Here is a 27,705-nt window from a genome sequence, read left to right as displayed (position 1 = left end):
GATCCAGTCTGCCGTTGTGTTGGCTGTGATTGTGCTCAGCAAAGGCATCTCTTAGAAATGTGTGCGTGTCTGTTTTCTGAGAATTTAATGGTACAAGAAAAACAGTGAACATGAATGTAGATGTTTGAGCTAAGGTAATGCAAACAAAACAAACGAGAAAAATTCAATTCAATGAAGAACCACTGAAGAGCCATGTAAGTTTCCTGCTTGTACAGTATACGCCACGGTGACTGTGTTTAGCAGTAGAGTAAGAGGGGAATTAGTGCTTCAGAGCGATCACCATTACTTACCAAGTCTTACTTGGAAAACTTTCATTGTTTGTTGTAGAAACCAGTGGAACACAAAATGACTTGATTTCATCAGAGATTTCTTTGAGGGACAGTATAGCCCAGATGCTAAGAACCTGGACCCAGGTGTCATGATCAGCCATTTGCTAGTTGTGTGACCTCGCGCAACTTACTAAACCTCTTGGTATCTGAGTTTGCTCATGACCGAAAAGGAATAATAATGGTGTGTATTTCGTAGGGTTGTTATGAGGATTAAATGAGATTTGTGTGTGTGTGTATATACACACACATATATAAAATATACATATTACGTAGATTATACCATAATTAAACACTCAGAGGTTTCTTGTCAGAAAGATACTGAAAATAACCCTTTATCAGAAATGGAGAGATCCAGCAGACTGAAAAGCAGTAAGGACATGGCTGAACATAATACCCATCAATCAACTAGATATAATTGATATCTATAGACTGTTTTATCCAACAACAGCAGAATATACATTCTTCTGAAGCCCACATGGAGCATTAACCAAGATAGGCCACATTCTGGGCCATAAAACACACGTCAACAAATTTAAAAGAATATAAATCATACAGAGTCTGCTCTCAGACCACAATAGAATTAAACTAGAAATCAATAATAGGAAGACAACTGGAAAACCTCAAAATACATGGACATTAAACAATACACTTACAAGTAACACATAGGTCAAAGAAGAAATCAAATGAGAAACTTTAAAATATTTTGAATTAAAAGAAAATGAAAACATAGCTTATCAAAATGTGTCAGATGCAGAGAAAGCAGTGCTTAAAGGAATATGTATAACATTGAATGCATGTGTTAGAAAAGAAGGAAGATCTAAAATCAGTAATCTAAGTTTCCACCTTAGGAATCTAGAAAAAGAAGCAAACTAAATCTAAAGTAAGCAGAAGAAAAAAGTAATAAGAATTGGAGCAGAAATCAATGATCAAAAACAAGAAATCAGTAGAGAAAAGCAGTGAAACCAAAAGCTGGTTCTTTGAAAAGATTGATAAAATCGACAAGCTTATAGTGAGGCTAAGAAAAGAAGAGGGGGGATACAAATTACTAAGAAATGCAAGAGGGGACATCACTTCAGGTGCCTTGGACATTAAGAGGATAATAAAAGAATGCTATGAACAAGTCAGTGCCCACAAATTTGATAACCTAGATGAAATGGATCAACTCCCTAAAAGATACAATCTGCCAAAACACACAAGAATAGGCAATCTGAATAAGCCATTATCTATTACATCAAATAAGTACCTAATTACCTTCCAAAACAGAAAGCACCAGGCCCAGTGAGTTTAATGGTGAATTCTGCCAAACATTTAAGGAAGAAATCGTGCCAATTCTCTACATTCACTTTCAGAGGATAAAAGCAGAGGGAATATTTCCTAATTCATTCTATGAGGCCAACATTACCCTAATACCAAAACCAGGCGAAGACATTACAAGGAAAGAAAACTACAGATCACTATCTCTCGTGGATTCAAAAGTCCTCACAAGATATTAGCAATCACATCCAACAATGTATAAAAGGAATTATACTCTACTATCTAATGGGATTTAGCCCAAGTGTGCAAGGCTGGTTCAATATTTGAAAAATCAATTAATGTAATCTATCACATCAGGCTAAAGAAGAAAAATTGCATAATCATGTTAGTAGATGCAAAAAGAGCATTTGACAAAATCCAACATCCATTCATGGTTTAAAAAAAAGGCTCAGGTTTTTAGGAATAGAAGGGAACTTCCACAACTTGATAAAAAATATTTACAAAAAAAACCCCTACAACTAACATCATACTTAATAGTTAGAAAGTACAAGATCTCCCCAGATCAGAAATAAAGCAAGGATATCCCCTCTCATCCCTCCTTTTCAACATCATACTTGAAGTCCTAGCTTATGCAGTAAGACAAGAAAATGAAAAAAAAAAAGTATACATATTAACAAAGTAGATATAAAACTGTCTTTCTTCACGGATGACATGATCTATTTAGAAAATCTGAAAGAATTGACCAAAAAACTCATGTAACTAATAAGCAGTTATAACAAGTTTGCAGTATACAAGGTTAATATGCAAAAGTCAATTACTTTCCTATATAGCAGCAGTGAGCAAGTGGGATTTGAAATTAAAACATCTTCCCCTCAATTCTGCTGTGAATGTAAAACTGCACTTAAAAAATACTTTAAAAATACATATTGAAAATATGGAATCTGTGAGTTTAGACGATACTTTCAGCTTATTTTTCACCTTTTGATTTTTGAAGTAAATAGTATATGTGATGGTAACAATGAGAAAAAACTACAGAGAATTTGTTCCTTAAACTAAACTCTTTAGTGTAGAAAAATAGAACTCTTTATTCATGATTTGACATACAACCAGGGAGTCGTCTCTTATGGACTATACTTATTGTTCACAAATGGATGTTATTTTAATGTTAAAAATAGATGCGCAAGGTTTAGGGACAGAAGAGGGTTGTCGGGAAGGAGGTGGGTGTGTTTATAAAAGGTCAATATGAAGTTCACTCTCTTGACTGTGGTATTAGGTATGTGAGCTTACGGGTGGTAAAGTTCGATTGAACTAAATATGCATACACACAAACAAGTTTCACGAGACGGGGGAAATCTCAAAAGACCAGTGGGTTGTATTACTATAAATATAATGGTTGTGCTAATTTTACTTTGGTTTTGTGAATGTTCCCATTGGGGAAACTGAGTAAACCACATGTGAATCTGCAGTTATCTTAATGAAATTCAATTTTAAAATGCATATGAAACTATTATATCACGCTAATAAATAATTTTTATTTTGTATTTTATTTTTAGGTTGTTCCTGCCTGATTGATAACAGTCATCATTGGCTTTTGTAAGTTGATGTTTTAATTTTTTTATCTTTCCCCTTGACATTTTGCATTTTCTGATTATATGAGAGTACTTTTCCAGAGAACCTGGAGCAAAAATTGAAGCAAAACATTTTTATTATTTGGTGCTTATAAGATTTATAAGTCTGTTTTACGTTTTCTGATACCATTAGGTGATAAATAGTTATTTTGAGGAACTTTGAATTACACATCTTCGGCTAGGGCCATCTGTTTCTTTAGAGGGACTTCCTATCAGGTTTATGATTAGTGGGAGCAAAGTGCTATCTGGGGAGCTGATGTTGTATATACACACATCCTGGTGGACATCAGAGTCTTCACTCAGACATCTTTGTGACAGATGGTAAGAGGGACACATTACCCTGGGAGAAAGCCACTGGTGTGAGTGGTTTGACTAGTGAGGTGAAACGAGTTCTGTTTCATTTACCTGTGAAAATCTGGCAATTAGATGAAATGAGAGATGGATTCCAGATTGGGAGAATTTAGCTTTATTCCCATTTGAACATTCAGAGTAGTTATATTTCTGTTCCATAACTTTTTCTTTGTACTATATTGGAAAAAATTTAGAACTCCTGTTTTAATAATGGGTAGGTTTTTTGTTTTTTTTTTAGTTCAGTGAAATCCAAACTTTTGCAGTAGTGAGATCGTGTTGCTCTGCTCCAGTAACTGCAGCCTTTCTTTACAGAGGCTTACAGCTTCTACATAGTATAGGCCCCCGTTACCACTGACCCAGCCTTTTATGGCTCCCCCACTCACTGCTTTAGCCATACCAATACTCCTGTTCCTACACTGGCGTTTTGCAGTTACTGTTTCCACAGATAGCCATGTGACTTGCCTCTTTGCCTCCTTCAGATCTTCATTAAATTGTCATCTCCTCAACCAGCCTTCCCTGATTAGCCTATTTCAAATTGCCACTGTTTATCCCTGCCTTATCCTCCCAGCACTTCCTGTCTCTTTATTATTTTTTTAGTCACCATCTGATAATATGTTTTCCTTGTTTGTCTCCCCTTCATTGGAAGATGAGCTCCATGAGGGTACAAAATTTTGTGTGTTTTGTTCACAAATATGGGAATGTGGGATGGGGAAAGGGATACTTACTGACTTTGCCTAACATGTCCTTCTCTTCTTGCTGCATCCTGGCCACAGAGATGGGTAAGTGACTCAAGCTGAGGCAGTCTTTGTGTCCTGTCCTTCTGCCTTCTGGTATCCTTGTCCTGGATGGGCATGTGGTCCAAGCCAGGCCAACTGGACTTTTTCCCCCCCGGACTCTGATTTTTCTGACTGGAGGTGGCAGTAGGGAAATAATTCATATCTTCTTGTGGATCCTCTTAGCTGTCAGCAGACCATTAGACAAAAGATAAATACAGCCATACACTATAATGACATTAGGAAATACTGCATTATACAGGCATACACTATAATAATATAAAGAATAAGACTATCACTATTAGAATTCTAATCTCAGAATAGTTAACATACCAAGTTATTAATGCGTTGTGACAATAATTAATACAAAAAGAATAGTAGAGCAGATACAGAGGACAATCAGAAAATTTTAACAAAATGCTATATAAAGTTCTACATAGATAAACTTTTGGTGTGTGAGACAATAAGGAAGGTTAGTTTAATCCAGTTTGCTTTTCTGTTTGACTGATACAGTCTTCCTAACAGTTATGCAATAATTGCTTCCATGCTATATAATTTTCATAGCTCAGAAAGATAAAGTAGATATAGTTAAGAGGCTTATACAACCTTCATTAAAACCTAATAGCTAGCTCAAACTTTTCTTTTTTTTTTTTTTTTTTAAGATTTTATTGGGGAAGGGGAACAGGACTTTATTGGGGAACAGTGTGTATTTCCAGGCCTTTTTTCCAAGTCAAGTTGTTGTCCTTTCAGTCTTAGTTGTGGAGGGTGCCATTCAGCTTCAAGTTGTTGTCCTTTCAGTCTTAGTTGTGGAGGGCGCAGCTCAGCTCCAGGTACGGTTGCCGTTACTAGTTGCAGGGGGTGCAGCCCACCATCCCTTGCGGGAGTCGAACCGGCAACCTTGTGGTTGAGAGCCCACTGGCCTATGTGGGAATCGAACCGGCAGCCTTCGGAGTTAGGAGCATGGAGCTCTAACCGCCTGAGCCACCGGGCCGGCCCAGCTCAAACATTTTTAAATATTTATTGTTAGTTATGAGAATAAATATAAAAATCTGCAAATAAGATTTTTAAAAGAACTGTCTACTGTGACCAGTAGGACTTACCCCCAAGAGTACAAAGATTATTCAGTATTTGGGAATTTTATATATAAACTACATGATATCAATAATTTTTTTAAAGTTTGAACTCAGAGTCTCATGGAGCATTTAATAACATTGAGCACCCATTTCTGGTAATATCTTAGGAATACTATATTATAGTGGTACCAAATATTTGTTTTCAATATTAACACATTTCTCATTAATAGCGAAACCCACAAACATTTACATCAAAATCAGGAGTAGTGACATGATGTCTGCTAACATGGTTGTATAAGTTCTAGCCAGTGCAGTGAGACAGAAAAGTAACAAGTAGAGTTATTAAAAAAAAAGGTGTTAGTACTAAAATTTTATAGGTAATATGATGATACAATCCTGAAAATCAATTATAGAACTCTTAGAATTAATGCAATTCCATGAAGTACTCAGATAAATGATACATACACATTCAGTGGCAATAATTGGAAGCTTAAGATAATAGAGTCATTTCTTATGGCTATAAATTAACATACCAAGAATAATTCAAAGAAGAAATGCATATTTTCAAATTTTTCTACAGTAAATGTGTATAACATTGTTACCAGAAAATAAATAATAAGATCTTAAGGAAGCAGAATGTAAGTTTTTTCAACATTAACACATTTAAGAAAAATCAAGTGCTAGAGCTCAAGCTCAGCTGAATTTTGTCAGTTGTAGGCTTTCCCAGATAACTCAGTAAGGACATTTGAATGCTTGATTTAAGAACTTTAATTAGATTACGTAATTAGTTTGCATTATTAAAAAGCAACTGAAATCTCAACCACCTATATATTTCTAAGTATTGCTGGGAGAAAAACTAGGCTTGAAATTTCTTCCAAGAATATACTTCATTTTCTTTTTCATTGCTTGTTTGATTACAAGTTCTTGGTAAAAAAATGAATAGATCTTGATACTTTTAGTAAATGGTTCCTAATATCATTTTGTTATAGAGGACTTAGAATGTTCTTTCAGAATTTAGTTCCAGAAACTCTCTAAGAGCTATAAATCAGGGAGCAGACGCATGGTGGAGAGCACAAGTTTTAGAACCAAGCACAACCTAGCTTGAATTCTGGCTGTAATGCCAGTAAGTACATGACTATGAGCAAGTTAATGAACCTTTCTTAGCCACAGTTTGTCATTTATGGAATTGAAATAATAATAGCTGTGAGATTTATGAGAATTAATTGAGATGATAGACCTTGCCATTAGCAACATTCAGTAACTATTAACCTTTTAACTAATTCTATATTGCTTTGTATTACAAGCTTGAGATACTAGTAATAAATAATTTTACAATGTACTTTGTAGAGAAGACAATCTTTTATTATGTATATCATATATAGTAAAATTAAATATATATGTATATGTATGGAAGAGAACACGACTAGGAGACCTGGGCTGCTCTGTAATGTGACCCAGCAAGTCACTTTTTCATTTTTTGAGCTTTTAGGTCATCTCTACATCTTAGCAAAGTGGATAAAATGAAGTGAGATAATGTAGATGTGTCAGTACTTACTTCTAAATATAAAGCAAATATAAGGACATGAAATTTGGTACTGAGGAGACTTCCACCGTGACTTCCAGCCATGATGTAGTAGCAAGAACTGGACTTATTCTCCTGCCTTGAACAGTCAAAAATTTAAAAAAAGAAGAAAGGGAGGGAGGGAGGGGGAGAGAGAGGAAGACAGAGAGACAGGGAAGAAGCTCTCCATAAAATGTATGAAACAAAGGCTTTCAGACATTGGGCAACAAGCAGCATAAGAGCTGAACCGCGAGAGAAGGGAAACAAATGATGTGCCCTTGTGTAAGAAGGGGAACCAAACACAGCCCAGTGATCACCTCGAATTGAGGTGAAGAATTAGTAGTTCTGGGAGGCTGAGTCAGCTAGAATTTGCAAAACAGGGTACCAGAGAAGAGAGAGTTGCACAAAGAGAACACTCGAGATCTTCAGAGAGTTCCCCTGGAGTCTTCAGCAAGTGCTGATTAGTGCATGCATGTAAGAGAACTACCCAAGGCTGCGAAAAGAACCACTGGAAAGGGAAAGTTAGCTCATATGGCTGGGAAGTGTGTTAACCCCACCATTCAGAGTAGAAAAACCTTCTAATACAAGTGACACTAGATGGAGTATCAGAAGGGTATTGCCTCAGTAGTGAGGCAAAATTACTCCTAGAGTAAAGGTTACTTTGATCCTTCCTAAAAACATCTTTAAAGTAAGCCATTAAAGAGGGATCATAAAACTTTTTTGTAAAGGGCCAAATGGAAAATATTTTAGGATTTGTAGGCCATATGATCTCTCTTGTAACTACGAAGCTCTGTTGTTGTAATGTTAAAGCAGCCATAGACAATATGTAAATGAATGGAATGCCTGTATTCAAATAAACCTTTATTTATAGAAATAGGCTGTGGGCCAGATTTAACCTGTGGGGTATAGTTTGCAGGTTTAAAGATCAAATTGTTTCTAGTAGCTTAACTCCCAGAACAAAACTCAGAAATATTTAAAGAAATACAAAATATCCAGCTCCTAACAAGGTAAAGTACACAGTGCCTTAGTATTCAATCAAAATTTGCCAGATATGCAAAGAAGCAGGAAGATTTAATAGTGAAGAGAAAAATCAATCAATAGAAATAGACTCAGAAATGACATAGATTTAATAAAGATATTAATGAAGAAATTTAATAGATTTCATTTAAATGAATTAATAAGATTTTAATAAACATTTACTAAACAAAGATATTAAAACAATTATTGTTACTGTGTTCCATGTAGAAGATAGCATAATGTTTGTTAAGAACAGACATAAAGCTATAAAAAGATCCAAATTGATCGTCTAGAGACAACACAAACATCTGAGATGAAAAACACTGGATAGGATTAATAGTAGTCTATGAGTAGTTGCAGGAAGCAAGTTTTCCTGAACTTGAAAACACTCCAATAGACATTATACAAAATAAAACACACACACACACAAACTGAGTAAACAGAATAGCTCATCAGTGAGTTGTGGGACAACTTCTGTCACGCAAATATATGTGTAATTGGAGTCTTCAAAGGAAGGAAGGAACAGAAAAAACATTTAAAGAAATAATGCTTGAAAGTTTGCTATATTTGATGAAAACAATAAGCCCACATACCTCAGAAGCTCAACGAATATCTTGCAAGTACAAAAAAAAAAAAAAAAAAAAAGGAAAAATCACATCAAGGTACACCATAATCAAATAGTTTAAAACCAATAATAAATGGAAGATTTGAAAGCAGAAAACAAAGACATCATACATTTGGAGAAACAAAGAATGACATTAGACTGTTCATCAAAAGCAGTACAATCCAGAAGATAATGGAGCATCATCTTTAAAGTAATAAAAGAAAAACTGTCAACCTAGAAATCTATACCTAATAAAAACACTTCAAAAAAGATAGTGAAATACAGACTTTTTCGAAGCATACAAAAGTTGAAAGAATACATTAGACCTACACTACTGAAAATGTTAGGAAGAAGGATAATACCAGGTGGAGATAAAGAGCACCAGAAATGGTAGCCATCTAGGTAAATGTACAAGATTTTTTAAATTTAAGTCTTTTAAGGAAGATAATTGGTTGTTTAACAAAAATAGTAACAATGGAGTTGGGGTTTATAACATGTGAAATGTACAACAATAATTGCAGCAAGGTCAGGAGGGGAAAAATTGAAATATAAAATCATTAAGTTTTTATACTATATGTTAAGAGGTATAATAGTGCTTGAAGGTACTTTGTATTAAGGATATGATTATAAACACTAAATCTGCTCAAATATCAAAGCACAGAGTTATAAGCCAAAAGAGGTAAAATTAAATCAGAAAACAGTCCAAAAGAAGGCAGGAAAAGAAAAGGAAAGAGGGAACAGAGAACAGATGGGACAAATACAAAACAAATAGCAAGATGCTACATTTCAGCCTAACTCTGTCAATATCACATTAAGTATAAATGGTCTAAATACTCTAGTTAAAAGATAAATGTCAGACTTTTTTGAAAAAACAAGAATTAACTATGATGCCTGCAAAAAATGCCCTTCACATATATAAAGACACAAATAGGTGGTAAGCTAAAAGATGGAAAACAATATATATTTTAGCACTAATTTAGGGGGGAAAAGACTGGAATGGCTATATTAATAACAGACAAAGTAAAAGTAGAAATTAGAGCAAAGAATATTGCCAGGAATAAAGAAGGTTCTTATATAGTGATAAAGCAGTAAAGTCATCTAGAGGACATAATCTTAAATGTTCATGCACCTAATAATAGAGTTTCACTACACACAAGGAGAAATAGACAAATTCACTATTATAGTGAGATTCCAACACCCTTCTCTCAATAGATGATAGATCAAGTAAATAGAATATCACTAAGGAAACAGAAGACTTGACCAGCACTACCAACCAACTGGACCTAATTGACATTTATAGAATATTGTACCCAACAACAGCAGAATACACATTCTTTTCAAGTGCATCCAGAATATTTATCAAAATAGACGATATTCTGGATAAGAAAACAAGTCAATTAATTTAAAAGGATTTAAATCATATAAAGAATGTTCCCTAACCATAATGGAATTAAGTTAGAACAGAAAGGTATCTGGGAAAATAGCTTATGACCGAACAGCACACTTTCAACTAACCCAGGGCACATTCTAGGCCATGCAAATCACCTTAAATTTAAAAGGATAGAAATCATACAAAATATATTGTCAGACTACAACAGAACTAAGCTGGAAATCAATAACAAAAAGAAAGCTGGAAATTTCTCATCTTTGGAAATTAAACAACCCATGGGTCAAAGAAGTTTCATGAAAAAATTAAAATGTTAAACAAAATAAAAATACAGTTTATGAAAATGAATGGGATGCAGCTAAAACAGTGCTTAGAGGGAAAATTGTAGCATTAAATTTATGTATTAGGAAAGAAAATCTAAAATCATTAACCTAATGTATCCACCTTATGAAACTAGAAATAGAAGAGGAAATTAAACCTAAAGCTAGCAGAAGAAAGTAAATAACAAAAATTAGAGAAGTCAACAAAATTGAAAATAGGAAAACAGTAGAGAAAATCAGCAAAACGAAAAGCTGGTTCTTTGAAAAGATCAATAAAATAATAAACCTCTAGCCAGACTAATCAACAAAGAGAGAAGACATGAAATACGGATACCAGGAATAAAAGAGGGGCCAAGACTACCGGATATTACAGGGATAATTAGGGAATACCACTAACAACCCCTGCCCACAAATTTGATAACATTGATGAGATGAGCTAATTCCTAGAGAGATATATACAAAATACCAAAACTCATTTGAGAAATAGATTACCTGAACAGTCCTGTATCAATTAAAGAAATCAAATTAATGGTAAAACAAAACACCACCAGCAAAACGTTTAAGAAAGGAAACACCAGGCCCAAATGGTTGTTCTGGTGAATTTTACCAAATAACCCATGTGACAAAAAATAAATGAAAAGGGAAATTAGAAAGTATTTTGAACTGAATGAAAATGAAAACTTATTTCCAGATAACTAGAATGCAACTATAGCAGTGCTTAGAGGGAAATTTATAGCACTATGTGCCTATAAAAGAACAGTCTCAAGTTAATAGCTCAATATAAGGAATTGCTAAAATCGTCTTCAAATATCTGAATGCTTTTGTTAAAAAACATGTTGGTTTCATGTTATTGGAAAAACCGTTAGGGGTGATTATAAAAGGGTAACTGTTAGCTCTTCATAGGAAAGAAATAACCATCAGACTTCCCCAGCTACAGGCTGAGTTTCTTTAGCAAGACATGTTCCCCCAGATATTCTTAAGGTTTCTTTCCAACTATTAATTTCTGAGATAGATGGTATTGAAGGAAAAAAAAATATTTTGCATGTTAAGAGGCTATAGATTTACACACACATTTAAAATGATGTATTATATAGTATATAATGCAATACAAGAATGAGCAGTATTTTTAACATCAGAGAACTGTAGAATTAGAAGTAGCCTTAAGTGGGCTTTATACAGGTTATCTAATTTTATCCTTCACAAACCCTATGAGAAAAGGTATTATTATTATTCTTATTTTATAGATGAGGAAACTGAGGTTCTGATAATAGTTAATTGCGTGATTTACAAAACTACTAAAATGTGACACTAAATTTTAAATATGGATCTGACACCAGAGTCCATACACTACCTCTTGGAATGAGTGCTGCAATGCATTGAGTTTAGAAATAGATTTTGATTACTTATTTAATATAACTGTGGTGAGAAAACCTCAGTGAATAATTATATGCATACATGGTAGCTCTGTACAATGGACACAGCGTGCGATTTAGACAAAATACTTAAAGTTTACTGTGCTACTTATTCTGTGACTTTGGCCAATCAGTTTTTTACCTCTCGAGCCTATTTTCCTCATTCAAAACCAGAAATTAGTAAACTGTATGTCAGCTGGTTGCTGGTTCTGTCTCCATTTTGGAAGAGTAGGAAGACAGAGAGGCCCAAAATGGACCAGTGCCAGAATCAGCTTTAAGGTTCCTACTATAACTGTCCCACTGCACCTACTAAGAAGCTACATTTTCTATGCAGCTTAGAGTTCTGTATTTTCAAGTTCATTTCTGTCCCAACCTGAGAGTAGGTGTAAGTCTTATCCTTGAGGGCTGGTCAGCACGCTATACAAAATGGTGTCTTTGGCTGTCAAATGGTGACTGGAGCTCCCAGGTCAGTCCTGAAGCTCAAAAGATGGGCACGTGGGGAGGTTATATTCTGTGTCAAGGAATGAGTTCTCCATACCTTTCATTCCAATATTGTTTATTTTCTTTTTGGTTTAGGAATTTTGAAACTTAACCCATCTATTTCCATGTTGACTCAGGATTAGAAACAGAAATGGAATGGAGCACGATAAAATGAACACATTTTGTTACAGGTTTTCAAGGAGGTTGTGTCAAAGAAGCAGTTCAGAATTCAGTGGAGACCTTGGAAATCTTTTAATTACATCTGTTCGGTGTACATAACCAATCAGGGTAATCCATTTTCTTTCCTAGCCCCTCCTCACTCCCACAAACACACACACAGCTCATTCACACACAGACTGTCATTTAGGAGCTTGGATTACCAATTTGGGTGATTACGTAGCTCAAATCAAAAAGCTAACTGTTCTATCTCTGGTCACGGTTTTGTTTTGCAAACAGAATTTACGCACACGGACTCTTTCTTTAGGTCTAGCGGCCTTCCCTGGAGATCAGCCCTGAGGGTAGCCCTAGGAATCACAGCTCTAAATTCATCACACCTCTAAGTTCACTGGGTGGGAGCCAATAAGGACTGCACCTATAGCCACACTCCTCTCATCAGTACAACTGTTAGACTGAGAATAAAGTGTCCCCGTAGTTGGGGTACGGTGACAAAAAAGAAATTGCAGATTAAGTGAGACCATCACTTGTGGGATTGCAGGATGGAAAAAGAAAGGGAGAGTGAGCAAGCGAAGTTTATTTATGGAATGTCAGGGGGCCATTGAGGCTCAGCAGGCCCGAGAAGCGGGGACTTCCCTCGGTGCTTGTTTTCTCCCTCTGACCTTGGATGAACTAGCGCGCAGTATATTATGCCGGGCGATTGTGCTGGTTTGTCATGGTTAGCATTCTGGACTGTCACTGGAATGTAGGAAACGGATGAATTTGAATTGAACCATGAGGTGGTCTCCGGGCCCTCTCCTTGTCTCAAGGAAACCTGTCGCTGTTTGTCTGGGCCTGGCCTAATGAAAGCAATGGAGGGAAAGAGAGGTGGGCCTTTGATCTCTTTGTTGCAGCTGCTCCCTGGGAACTCGCTGAAATCAATGCCCTGTTTTCCTGAAGGAATGAATGGCTCTGCCTAACTAGCTTTGTGAAGCCGTTGGGGAATTCACTGCCTCTGTTTATTGACAGCTGAAAAGGAGCACATGGGGAGGAATGGACCTTCTTGTGAAAACCAGGCACAAGGAAAATTAGACCTCAATTTAACACAGAGGAATTTGGAAATTCACCCCAAAGGAGACGGTGGTTTCTCATGCTTACATTAGAATTACTCAAGTTTGGGGCTAGTGTGTAATGAACAATGGAGGTTCTGTCACAACTATGTTATAAGTAGGAATATGGTATGCATAATAAATGATGTTAAGTAGAAGTTGATTCAACACCCTCCTTCTTTTTTTAAACACAGAAGTAGAGAAAGACATATTAACCATGATATAATCAGGTGATTCTTTTATTTTTGCCTTAAGAAAAAAAGTGATGTTTAAAATGAACATTATTAATATAATAACACTAAGTTTCTAGAGTTGTGTCTTTCATTCACCTATGTTTCAAAACGTCTTTGAAGTTTGTATCTTTCACGAATGCTAGTTATTAATGTCGTTCTGGATCGTGTGTGTTGCATGGGATGATTACGATAATACATTTATTTTTATAAACTTACCTTCTTGGGATATTTTAACTGAAAGTCTGTATCAGACATAAATGAAAATGGCTAACAGACCAATAGAGCATTTGCAATTAGAACAGTTCATAAATCCTAAAATTATTGCCTTACTTTTGAGAACAGAGTAAGGAAAAAGTCTTGAGTTTATCATAAGGAAACATCACCATACTTTCTTTTCCATCTCCCCTCACTTGCTTGATTTCCCAGAAAGAATTTATGGCTTCTTCCTTCGGCCTCCAGCCCTTTGTGCACACCTCTATTACACCACTTAACACATTGCCCCGAAGATCTTTGTTTAGGTGTATTCTTTTAGTTGGAAGTAAAGCAGCTGTGTCGTATTCATTTTTATATGTCCAAGCCCAAAAAAGCTCTTGGCTCAGTGAATGGGTGCTGAATGAATGGGGATTGATGGCTCTCTGTACATTACTGTGAATGTAATTACTTATCCAGGCTTCAACTGCAAATACCCCATTTTAGGAAAACCTGATTGATCTATTGTTACCTGATTGGTACCATAGCTTTAAAAAAAAAAAAAAAACAATCTTTCCTTTATGGAGAATTATTAAACAGGTTTTTTTGTTGTTGTTTTTTGTTTTCTTTTTGTTTTTTTGATTTGGCAAGTTTGCAGGGCAGTCCATCAGCCTCTGATCGGGAGGCATAAAAAGTGCATGGCATTGTCCTTTTCAAAGCCAAGGTCTCCTCTCTAATGTTCCTTCCTAAAAATAAATCTTAACACAGTCTTTAGATATTTTCAGTAAGAAGATGAAAAAGCTTTTAATTTAGAGTTTTGTAGACTTTCACTTAACCAGATTTAGTGATTGAGATGGATAAAGCTCCCCTTTCACTTGATTTCATTCTATAATGTAATATTAAATAACGCAAAAGAAAACATCTTTTGACAATTTCTTTAACCAGATTTAACACCTCTGTGTGTGCTGAACCCCTTTTTAAAGGAAGCAAACAAACACCTTCACTTCTCAGTGAAAAGTAGAAGGGCGATTCTGATTCTAAAGCACCATCTACCGTGATTTCTCAGGACCCCAGGCCAAGCCCAATTACTGAGCTATTCTCAAGTTAAAACCTATTTCTTTTTAAACCAGAACTTTAAGTGGGAAATAGTTGTCAACATTCTTTGGGAAAATAACATCTTAAAATTATAATGGAAAATTTTAGAAAATGTGGAGGGGGGAAGGTAAGTAAGCACACAAGTACAGGAACTTGCTAATATTTTACTCTCCATGTTATTTTTACCACAAGATTAGTTTTAAAGAAATCTGTTTGGTTTCTGTTTTGATTAAAGATAGGGATGAAATTTAAAATACAGGTTTACAAATCTGCGAGTTGCGGTAGCAGTCTAGTGGGGGAATAGGGGTTTGCATGGCTCATACAAACGGGATTCAGCAGGTTGTGATTCTCCGGAGATTTCAGGTTCCTCACAAAACAGGAAAATTACTATGGCCTTGATCATTGATAGACTCTCACCGCCATCAGTATTAAGTTGTAGATAAGAAAGCAATAAGCATAGCACTTAGGTTTTATAACTTGGCTGCTCAGTCCTTCCAGTTTTCTGGAAGTAATTTCATGTGACATCATACCAAAGTCGGGAGGGGCAGAGGGTGGAAGGAAAAGAAATCAAACCACACTTTTCCATTTGATGTTTCAGCTCTTAGAGGTGAGGCATATCTTTGTCTGCATTGATAGAAAGAATTACACACAAGCCAAGGAAGTGACTGCAGTTAAAAACTGTGTTCTTGCTATGTTTACAGAATCAGATAATTTCAACTACATGGTCTTCCATCAAAGAGACTTTTTCTCAGGACTGATAAGACTGCTGTAATAGCCACGAAGAATTTAAGAGTCAAGCCCTCAAAATAAATAGATTTAGGGATCAACATATATTAGGTCTCTGTATTTATGTGCATGTTTTTTTCCATAAACAAACTACCCAGTAGAAAGATACCAGATACTTCCCTCCTTTGAAGGCTTCCCGTCCATCCAGACTGAGCACATAAAGCAACCCCGAGGGGAGGCTTATCTAGTCACTGAAAGGGGGACATCCTCCTTACAGATTAGACTGAATTGCAAGAAACACTATTCTGAAATATAGACTCATTGAACATTACCTTTATTGGGTGTGCTTCCTGTCAGTAAGTTCTGCCCTCTAGGCTTCTCCTTTTAGTGGTAGCCTTGTTTTTTTTTTTTGGGGGGGGGGGTGTTGGAAATGGAGTTAAGCAAAGGTGTTCTTGCTTTTGGGGCTTTTTTGTTTGTTTTTCTTGGTCTGCTTTGGGGCCTTTTAGTGGCCTTTCCTGGCTCCTTCGAAGCCTCCTCCCCTCATTCCCACTTCACCCTCAGCCCTGCTCAGGCACTTGTTTCCTTTTCCCAAGAGGTAATGTTCTTAGTGACATTTTTTTAAAAAAGGTCCATCATCTGATTTCTGCCTGAGGCTGTGAGGCATTTTCACTTGAATTGGGGTCTCTGGACAATAATTGCAAATATACGCGTGCTCCTTGCTTACCAGGCACCATGTTAAGTACGTCCCTCACATTAGCTCATTTAATTCTCAAAAGGCTCTTGTGCCGTGGGTACGTTTACTATCTCCATTTTACAGGCGAGGAAGCTGAGGCAGAGAGAGATTAAACAAATTGCATGAGGTTTCTAAGTGGCTCCAGGTGGCTCCTGGGTTAGAATCAAGGCATTCTGGCACCATCGCCCCTGCTGCTCTTAATGACATCGCTGTCCGCCCTCTCTAAAACTGAAAATCCTTTAAGAACTTAAAGGTGTGCCTTTGGAATGTTGGAATATGCCACTATGGCATGTTGACGGAGAGTAACTTTTGATCCTGGCTTTCCTGAACTCATATTCTGTGTATAAATGTCTACTTACACGGTACCAATGTGGTTTTTCTCAATGGCTGTTTTTTAACGTTTTGATTTTTTTCCTCTCTAGGATTGCTCTCACGTCTGATGTGGCCTCTGTTTCATGTCACATCTAAAACTCCTCTGTACCTCCAACTGAGAAAGGTAAGTATGTCTCCGCTAGACCGTCTGTCTGACTTCTGCCCAGTCTGCTCTCCCATGTCAGTGGTGAGTCTGTGTTCGCCTCTGTCTGCCTTACAGAGTGAACACCACAGCCTTCTGCCTCTTTCCCCGCAGAGAGTGTGGCATTCCAGAAAACACTTGCTCTCAGAGAATTTGCATTTGAGGAACTTCAGGCCTTCAGGGAAAAATAGGGTTGGGGGATATGAAAACCCATTTTTCACTCTTTAGAAAAATCAAGAGAACATGCTAAGAACTGTCTTTGATATTCACGTTAATTTAGAAGGAAGGGGTTTTGTACAATTGACTTACTTATCATGATTTACTAGAAACTTTGTTATCCCCCTCCTTTACATTTAAAAAAGATGTTTGAAAATTGTTTTATCTTAAAAACAAACAAATACATACCAGGAAAAAATTGGAGCACTTACCCTCCATTGAGAATCACATTTAATATGATTCTAAGTCTCTAAATTATGCTCCTAAAATCATAACATGAGGTGATTCTCAATTTGCATATGTTCTGTCCAAATTTCCTAAAATTACGAAATAAGTATTATGAAATAAGTGCCCCTAAATCTAGTGTTTATTTGAGGGAACTCATGGTTGGCAGGATCCACAGTACTTATCAGAAATTTTTATTCTTATCGTTCTCCACCATACATCTGGAGATTACGATTTGTTCTAAACGCCTATTTCAAAATAGTAATTCCAGCCTTAAATTTCATATTCAGCATTTTGGTTGTTTTTCCCCAGAACATGCATTAGGTCTCTGTTGAAGCCCATTGCCTTCTTCACCCTAAAGCAAGCCTCCCCGCATTTTGCAGCTTTAGTGCTAACAGTGTTGCTTAACCATAATGCTTGGCCTCTCTCCACACATTTTTTTACAAAATGTCCTTGACTGTAATATGCCATATATTTTTTTTTTTAATTTCAGTGTTCTTTGGAAGCTTTCTTACATTTCATCTTATGCTTGAATTGTTTTTTTCTAAACGTCTCACTAGATAAACCACTTCCAAATTTATTTTGCTCTTGGGGCTGGCTTCTAGAAAGGCTATCCACAGCTGCCCCAGGTGGAAGGCCAAAGTGAAGAGAATACTAGATGTGTTTGTTTAAATTCCTGTTCTCCAAATGATTCTAATTGAAACTAGTCCCCTGCCCCACCAACATATCCAAAAGGAAAATTCTAGCAAAATCTGAAAATGCTCAAATCTCTTCTGTATATCATTTGAATAACTTTATGATGCAGGTAAGACCAGTTCACGCCAGTCCCTTTTGTGATTGTTTTCTCTAGTTAAATGTGGTATTGCCATTAAAAGTACAGCTAATAATATTATACTGCATGATAATTTAGAAATCTTTCAAATATATGTCATACAAATCCTTGAAACATGGTGAAAATAATTACAAATTTCTTTTACAAGTACATGTCAGGAAATGGAATTATATATTGTGATGATCCGAATTAGAGAAGATTATTGAAGTGAATCAATAATTTATACTTTTTCTGTTATATTGTATTCTGAAGAATTTTCTTAATGTTTTCTAATTGTGAACTTACCCTGTGTGTAAAATCGTTCTTAATACTTATTAACAGGCCCTGTCTACTTTGTACATATACTTTAGACTCTGCACCAGTTGTTGTGCCTCTATTGGTAGATATATAATGTAGAATCTTTTTTAACAGCTCTGCAAGGTGGAGAGATGTCACCAGAAAGAGAAGTTAGGGAACTTGCCTCCAGTTACATACCAGGCAAATAGCAGAGCCAGTTTTCAGACCTAGAGCCATATGACCCCAAAGCCAGTGCTCTTTCTACTCTGCCACCCCCTCTTGCTTAGATTGTACTTATTGCACTTTGCTTTAGTGTTGCTTCATAGATGTTGCATTTTTTACGAGGTGAAGGCAAGACTCCTCCACCAGCAAAAAGATCACGACTCCCTTTATTGCAATGGTCTGGAACTTGACCTGCAGTATCTTCAAGGTATACCTATCTGTATTTAGCAGACTATTGTCTTTTTTAAACTAACTATAGGAGCGTAACCTAGTGGGTGTTAAATAGAGTATGCTTCTCACATCATGGAGTAAAGGAGAATAAAACACATTATCTTACCACTGTTAGGTGAGACAGGTTACTAAGAAATATCATTACAGTTTCTTGACTTCCTGACTCCCTGAACAAATAAGTTAAAATGAAGGCAACTGGGAGTCATAAGATAAGAGAGTGTTAAATATTATTGTTAAAATTAGTAAATAAAGCACATTTCTCAGTGTGTTTAAAATACCGGTAGGAGTTATGTATGTTTATATTACAATAAAGTGTACTTTATTTGGAGGAATAACCTAATTGATCCATTGTGTAGCATTTACCACGGTAATGTTTTCCTTTTTGTTTGAGCATAGGGATTAAAAGTGATTCATAAAACAGACACACACACAACCAACGTGTAAATTAGAACCCCATTAAGATGATCATTTCATATTGTTTCCCTAAAATGGTTCTCATTTGCCCTGTATATTCAACTCAGAGTGTGCAAGAGTGTTGTTAGGGCCAATTCAGGGAAGATTTAGAACTCTCTGTAAAGAGTTTTGTAGAGAAACTTCAGTGTTCAGTTATTGCATTTGTTCTTTTTTGTGCACCTCTTTTTTGTTTGTTTTTTTGTGAGGGTTTTTCCAAGGGAATTAGCATTTTACTGATTTTAATGTATATAATGGATAAATGCAGGAGCATAATCTGTATGTCTGCTGTCTGAGGTCTCTTTCTGTAACAAAAGCCCGAGCATATTGCTCTCCTGATTAAAAACTTTCAGTGATTCTTATTAGTCAGGACTCTCGGTTGCAATTGACAGAAACTCATGGGACCATTGAAGAATTCCAAACAGCCAAGTGACAGGAGCATATTTGCATGTTAGAAGAATCGCTGTGACAGCAGCATTGTGATGAGGATGAAGGAGAGCCCGTCTGCAAACAGAGAGAGACTGAGGAGCCAGTGTGCCTCTCAGTCTCCAGGATGTAGAAATGTCCCTTTCCACTGACCTAACTTGACTCCAGGCTTCTTCCTCACCCGGCTGGTAGTAGTTTTAAGGGAAGCCGCGTGAAAATGGAGTGTTGGCCAATAGAGTGGCCTCGTCCTCCATTCTCTGGCATACCTCCCCACCCTCCCCCACCCCACCTCCTCCCCACTGAGTTTTCGGGGTACCGCAGATTGGAAAGTAGTGTCCTGTCCATGTTGCTCATGTCAGATGGTGGAGATTGGGGAGGGGCCATGTGGGTGTTCATTACCTGCCTCCTCTCTCTTCCCTTGTGGGCCTCACCTGTCTGGTGTGAGAAGAGAGGCGACTGTCAACAGGCCAGACCCCTGTGAGACCAGAGTGGCCCCACACGCTGGGTGCTCTGGTTGTCTGCTTACTTGCTTAATGCACCCTCGCTTCCGTGTTCCCTCCCTGCAAGTTCTCTTCAATTTAGTACGAGAGACGCACCTTCCTAATAACTAAAGCAGAGAGGGCACTGTCTCGGCACACTCTGCATCTGCAACAGGGTACGTGGTCCCCGGTAGCTCTTCCTCTCTCAAGGCCATCTCCCCCCCGGACGTGTGTTCCACAGGCCGGGCAGACGTAGTGGGAGCTCGTGTGGCAGGAAAATGGGATTTCCTGGTTGCTAATTCTTGTACATCTGACGTTCTTCCTGCCTGAGCTCTCTATTCTAAAAGTTCTGATCTCTGAATAATGGCTGCTATATCTCGGCTTACCTAGAATCCTCCAGTTTGCAGCTGGGTCTTTGTAAGCCTCACCTGAAGGTCTCAGACATTCAGCCACAGAACTGAAATGGAATTTACTTTGAGTACATGACTGACCTCAAAGTCTGAACCCCCTTAGACATTTATTGAACTCGATGCCACAAGTGCCTACCTTATTGCAACATCTGTGAATCAACAACTTTGTCGCATTAAGGTTTTCTGTCCTTTCTCCTAGGGCAGGACTCCCCTCCCCCAAACCACCTCCGTTTCCAGCGCACTATCATTTCCATCTTATGGAAATCCACAACCCCACTCCCTGTCCCAGGTTGCTGGTCTGGGAGGTACATCCAGGCTTGGGAAGCAGGGCTGTCCTGCGCCTCAAGACTAGCAGCAGTGGCTTCTCTCTTTCCTCTTCCTGGTAGACTTCCATTTTTTTCCTTTGTTTTTTTAAGCAATTTGGAGTTTAAGATAAAGGCCTTAAAGATAACTTTGTCTGCCTCTCCCTTTCTAGGTATTTGCATAGGAATCAGAGGAGTTAATCTTGTGAGTAAACTCTTAATGTCTGCTTGTTTCCTTCCTTCTCTACCTGCCACAGGGTCCTAAAGCACACAAGTGCCCCTCCCAGACCACCAGTGCCTTTGCAGAGTCGGCCTCCACTCTGCAACAGGGGTGGGGTGGCCTTTTTTGAAAAGTAATCTGGCTCCCATTCTAGCAGTTGAGGCTCGTTTATATAAGCACAGGCGTGCACTAGTCAAAGATTCTTAGCACCTTATTGAGGCAGCCTGCAAATCTGCATCTCACTCCACAACTTCAAGTATGCAGGAAGTATCCCCCTTTTATTGCCCCTAACTATCTGAATTCACACTCCAGCCCCGATTTGGGCAGCTTCGAGGGGAATTTCATCAGGGGAATTTCATCGCAGTCATTCTCAGGAGTCTTCCCTTCCCTCATGGACTATGTCCTAGAACCTGGAGATTTCCATGGCACCTGGTAGGTGAGGGACTTGCCTCTGGCCCTTGGCATATGACAGTAGTGGTCTCTTGAAGCCCTGCAGCAGCTCTCTGCCTCAAGGCCACCAGTGGAGGCTGGAAATCCCTTGCTCAGGTCTGGCCTCCCTGAGGACACTCCACCCAGCTCTGCTCTCAAGGGTTCTACACTGCCTTGGGGAACAGAGCTGTGCAAGGGCCCCCTTTTTCCTTTCCAGGTTCAGGGGCAGGAAGGGTGGAGGGGAGAGTGTCTTTTGTCAGCCTCTTACCCGCTTTCTCCTTTTCCTGTCCCAGAAGTTGAGCAGAATCTCCTCATTGGGTTTAGATGTTGAAGACAGACTGCTTCTGCCATCATCTGGGCTAAAATACAAGGAATTACAAACCCTGCCACCTGTTTTAGATGAGCTTGAAAGGAAAACTGTTGGGAGGACAAAGTTAACGTTCCAGAGCTGTCCTGCCATGCTGGTTTGGAGGCCGTAATGAAGGCAAAACATCACCCAAACAGTGGTAACTATGCACATTAAGAGAAACAAAGAGATTTAAGAGACAGTAAGCTCATAGATGATACAGTCAGTGAGAAAAATCTAGTGTGACTCCAGACTTTCTGACTGTGGAGAGGCTGGGATGTGACAAGGTGAGGAGACTGACCTGTTACGAACATGGCCTCTGAAATCACGTAAGATGCAGATCCCTGAGTGTGGGCTGCTGCTGGTGGTGCGGCCAGGGGCACATTAGCGTACCTTCTAAGCCTCAGTTTCCCTGCAAGTAAAATGGGGTTAACACCTCCTACTCATGGTTGTTGAGGGTATTGAGTAAAGTGATGAAGACAATGGTCATCACCTCTGAGCATCCAATAAATGGTAGCTGTTACTATTGGTGCCAGTAGCCAAAAGCAGCAGTGCTGGAGGAAAAGCAGCAAGTCTGGAGTTAGCCGTGCGGAGTCCATGCTTCAGCACAGGTGACATTCAGGGGTGCTGTGACACATCAAGTTTAGAGGTAGGTAGATAAAGTGTCTGGAATTTGAAAGAAAGTTCAGGATTGAAGATAGATATTTGGGAGGCCTCAAGTATTTGAAACCTTGGGTTAGGAACAAGGTCTCCCAGGGATTGTGCAAGAAGATAGAGGGCCAGGAGCCAGGCCCACAAACCTATTCACATTTCGAGGGACCCTTTGCAACATGCCCTCTAAGTAGGAATATCCATTTAGGGTCTCCGCCTCAGAGGTGTAATCTCACTGTTCCCTGCCGTCCACCTCATTGAAATAAGATTTAGGTGTCCGTAATCTGCCACATTTGTTGGGCTCCTTTGCGTCCGGAATTACAGACTGTAGAAAATAAAGTTTAAAAACTTATTTGAGAGGCTTTTCAAAAACGAACCTGTACATCTTCAGTCTAGGAGAGTCTTTCACTGAATACCAAGGCAAAATTCCCAGTGTTTGGGGCTTGCCCAGTTCTTTCCCCCTCAAATCATTAAAAATAAAAAAGTCAGCCTGAAGAATTTACTTAAGCAAAAGCAGGAGCAGCTAGAGGTGAATGAGCTGAAACTGGAGGGAAATCCCTTTGTTCAACTCTGGTTTCAGTGAATACTCAGCAGGCGGCCAAACCAGTTCATTAACAGAGAAAGACCGTTCTTAAACGCTGCTCCCAGAAGCACATGCCTAGAAAAACATATTGGGACAACAAAGAAGTGCATTCTAGAAATCATACGCTCCAGATTCATGAAACTTTAGTTTTTGTCATTGGTGAAGAAACAGATCATTTCCCCCCAAATATTTCCCCATTTATTTAAAACAATTAACTACATCTAACCTGTCTACTGGGAGCCAATCCCCATTCCTCAAAAAATGTGATTTTTCTTGCTGCTCCAGAGCTCAGAAAGATCTATATTTAGGAATGTTGAGTAGTACAGGGTCTTTTTTTCCTTCCATATACATTTTTTAATATAGTCGATGCATCAAAACCTTTTTCTCTGATTTTGAAATTCCAATTCAGACCTGAAAAGCAGTCTGCATCCTGCGAAACTTAAATACGTTATTTTTCCTCACTGCCTCTTCTCCGCTTTAGGAATTGTCCTATAACTGCACAGGATTTTTCCCCAGGGCCACGCATGCTTTCAGGATCTCTGTTGCCTTGTTAACTATTTAAGCATTACACTGGCGCTGAGATGGCAGGTGGGAGAGGTGGAGGGACTTGATCTCCTCCCTGCCGGAGTTCTCCTCTTTCACTAGGGCTGCTTACATTGAACAGCTTAAGAATAAGCTCCTGTGTGAGCCCTCGGAGGCCAAGGAGGATTGTTGAATTCAGAAAGGAATCGCTTTCTTTTAGTGATAATTTGAATATTTTGACAATGAAGCTGAGCTACTCCACTGCCTGGTTTGCGTACTTCATGTCATGTGCACCCTTTCTAGGGAAGCACAAGAGAGCCCCCGCCTCCAGAAGTCATAAATTGGTATTGTTCTTTGGTGAGATGGGTAGGAGCAAACGAAGACTCATCCAGAAAAATTTCACTCTCTTGCTTTAATATTTTCTAAAGCCCTTAAAAAAAATTACAGGCCTTTGGAGGCCACGATAAATGTTGAGTATTTTGAGAAGAGAGGTGTACCATGAAGATGATTTGTGAAGTGTTTATAGATGCAAAGCAAAGAATACATTTAAAACAAATTCTCTGGATGATTCCTACAGTTTTTTCCCTGAATTTGAATGGGTTACTTTAAAGTTTTAGTTGTCTAAAATGGCCTTAATTTTTCCATTTTTAACTTAAAAGGATGTTCTTATGCAAAATAAACGGACATAGCCTTTTTGATCAAATTAAGAGAAGAAAACAGGCAACCAAATGAAAAAAACACTTAGGTGAGATATAATTGGCTTTGTTTCATCATAGATTTACCTTTGTACTGGGTAAGAAAATCCTGAAAAGCTTTTCCCCTAAGAGGATCAACTGGTTGGAATAGTCTGAGTTGGAAGAAGCCAAGCTTTATAATTAATTGGAGAGCAGAGATACTGGATTCCCAGTGCTCACCCAGGATCAGTGGTGCAAAGCTGGCTGCAGACTCGGCCCTGAAGACTTGGTGGAAAAAGAAATTTCCAGGGCCCCAGTGATGCTGTGTCAGTCTGTACAAAAGATTTCCCTGGTATCCTAATGCACAGCTGGGTTTGGTAACCACTGAATTGTCCACTCAATTTGGAGCCTTCAGCCTTTTCGCCCTGCACATTTGATAAATCTATCTATATGAGTGTATGAAGCTTTTGTTGAAAATGAATGCCAACTGGTTATTGCTCACTTTCTTCAATTCATAATTTGTTTCAGGTTCTGTTATTGCATAGATTTGCATGCCTGTTTTATGGTATTCTAATACTGTTGATTTAAAAAAATTCCGTTTCCTCTGAGTGCTATTTTGAATATTTTATATAAGCAATTGTATGGGCTTCCCCCCCGCCCCCCACTTACAGAAAGCAGGAGAAAATTTCAGGGTTTTTTCCTAATCAGTTGCAAGTAGGGCAAAGGATATAATAGAAATACTTAAAGCTCTTCTTGAGCAAGATTATGTGAAATATTGAAAATCTTTTTAAGTTACAACATAATATTACCACACCTTTTAAATATATGTGATGGTCTAAATGTTTAAGACTTTTGCCATGATATATATCTGAGATATTTTCAAATTAAAGGGTAGTCGGTCTACTGAGGTATTATGTACAGGATTTTAAAGTTTAAAAGTGATCTGTTATTTATTAAAATGCATGAAAAAGCAGCAGAAAATCTCCTTTACACCCCGTATCAGCTTTGTGTGCTCTTGAAGTGAAGCTCCAGTTGCAGGATAATGGGGGCGGGGGAAGTAAGGGGAATGTTTTCCTAGTTTCATTCACTGAAGATGTGCAAGATCTTTTCTTACAGGTTTGAACCCTCAAACAAGCGTCTGAGAGGACTCCATGACCACCTGGAAGCTGACGTTTTCTGTCATCGCGTAGGTACGCAAGTGATGGTACCTTTTTACAATGATTTCTCTCTGGGCATGTTTATTAATAAGTGTTTGGAAACATGTAGTAATATTAGGCAAGGACACGAGGGAGGTTCCAGGTACTTCAAAAAAAGGTGATAGTGCAGAATAAATACGTTTCCCCCTCAAACTGCAAAAATATTTCAGAGCAGAATTTTGGAACATTTTCTTTTTTAAAATGCATTCGTACACTCTACATTTCAGGGAATCAGGATGCAATTCGCAACCTTTCATGTCCTCTGCTGGCCCCCGTCCACATCCCCGTAGTATCTGGAGGTCTGTGTGATTTTCTGCCGACAACTCTGTCAGTTCAGAAGCGTTCAAGCTGCCCTGACTACACTCCTAACTGTGTACACAGAGGATGTGTAAAGGTTGCCCTCCCTCTCCAGAAGATGTTGACTGATAAGCCTGAGGAAGATGCTGCTCTCAGACCAGTATGCTAGGGAATCCAGCGACAGGTGCTGAGGCTTTCTGTGGAAATACTGTAGTAAAAGCTACTGCTGAAGTCTGCTGCTCTGCAGACAGCTTAGCTAGGGGGATGGCAAGGTGTAAGTGGAAAGAGCACTCCGCTTAGCTCTGAACACCTGGGTGTGGCCTCTGGTCACTGTTGTGTCATCAGTAATGGTTAACGGAAGCTGACACTTTCAGGGCACTTACTGAGTGCCGGTCCTTGGCTTTGTATAGCTCAGTACTTGCAGGACCTATTCGCCAGTGCCCATGGGTAGAAAACTAAAGTCTCTGAACCTGGGTTCCCTCATCTGTTAGCTGGGGATAAAAATGCCTTGCTGCCCATCTCACGGGGCTGGCAGATGGAAATTATTAGGCAGAATAGCATGAGAGGGCTTTCTGAGCTCAACTGAAGTACCTTGTTGTTTTGCTAAATATTATTTTGGTTCCCTTTGAAATATAATGTTACTAAATAATATTTTGATTTATTGGCCAAGAAATTGAAATTTATCCCGACACCAGTCTATCTCTACTAGGCACTGAGCAAGGCACTCGCAGTTCTAATTGTGGGAGTTGGGGGGCGCAGAATCTTGCCGTTGTATCTTCTGTTTGCTGGGTGATTGACATTAGAAGACTGGGCCTGATAACCAGTAAGATCCTGGAATGTGTCTGCCCAGTGCTCGGTGGTGAGTCTGTGGGCTGAAGACACGTAGGGGGCAGCTAGCACGCCAGGCAGCGTCCATCTGAGGAGCAGAGTGGGACAAGCCCAGGCAGGACGGACAGGACAATCGCGAGGCAAGCAGGAAAGGAAGCCCAACTGGAGACATCGCTATAGGCTACTGGGAAGGAGCAGCAAGCATGCAGCGGTGGGAAATTGAGGCTTGTTGTAAGCAAGGTGCCCGGCCTCCAGGGCGCCAGGAGCACAGAGCAGCACATTGAAGCCACCGGTGGATGGGCTGTGGGATGGACCACACATGTGGATCGCCAGGACAGCTCCTTAGAGAGTGCGCATTCCTCCCATTGAACTGGGTATAATTGTAATGGTTTGTTAAACAAACAAAGGCCCTAAAGCTGTGAATGGGGGAGAGAAAAGAGTTAAGGTGAAAAGGAGAGGAGGCCCTGCTTGCTTGTGTCCTCTCTTTTTAAGCTTTCTCCCCCATTTCCTTGACATTCCTTTCTCCCTTTCAGAGAAGCCAATGCGGGACCTTGGAAAAGTTGCCTTGTCTCTCTAGTGTCATTTCCTTTTAAGATGGAAACCTGATGAAATCTTTATCATCTTCAAAAGAGAAAGGGAAAACCGGGGTCATCCTAAAGGACCAGTGATAAATCTTTTCCTATTTCAAATTAAGTATTTCTGGGTGAACAATTTGCTTTGCATCATTTGAATTTATTGGAGGTGACATGGGAAGGCAAAGTGGACATCCTCGCTCAAGCATCGTGTAGTGTTGTGTCTAATAAGTAAGGCATGTGGCCTCAGAGGTGGGCAGACGTACTTGCAGAGGAAAGGGAGTGAGCTTGGACCCGGGGCAGCCATTTCACTTTCTCTCTTAATTGTGTACACAGTTTATAGTAAAGAGAGTTCTAGGTGCCCATCCATTGAAAAG

General features: G+C 38.7%; 1 protein-coding gene across 14 annotated transcripts in view; it reads left to right on the top strand.

The window, feature by feature from the left end:
• The window catches only part of PLAGL1 (PLAG1 like zinc finger 1), a 66,316-nt gene that overhangs the window by 19,207 nt on the left and 19,404 nt on the right, over nucleotides 1-27,705 (top strand). For 2 of the 14 annotated variants that reach the window (XM_033101215.1, XM_033101295.1), the window contains exons 3-7: nucleotides 3,137-3,176; nucleotides 16,850-16,923; nucleotides 21,184-21,215; nucleotides 21,953-22,165; nucleotides 25,552-25,625. The gene's annotated coding sequence lies outside the window, so the exon portion shown is untranslated. The other 12 variants (XM_033101195.1, XM_033101287.1, XM_033101186.1 and 9 more) reach the window with 9 other exon arrangements.

The sequence above is a fragment of the Rhinolophus ferrumequinum genome, chromosome 3, assembly GCF_004115265.2.
Source record: "Rhinolophus ferrumequinum isolate MPI-CBG mRhiFer1 chromosome 3, mRhiFer1_v1.p, whole genome shotgun sequence".
In the NCBI taxonomy this organism is placed as follows: domain Eukaryota; kingdom Metazoa; phylum Chordata; class Mammalia; order Chiroptera; family Rhinolophidae; genus Rhinolophus; species Rhinolophus ferrumequinum.
The sequence above is the reverse complement of the archived record's forward strand: the minus strand, read 5'-3'. Positions and strand labels throughout refer to the sequence as shown.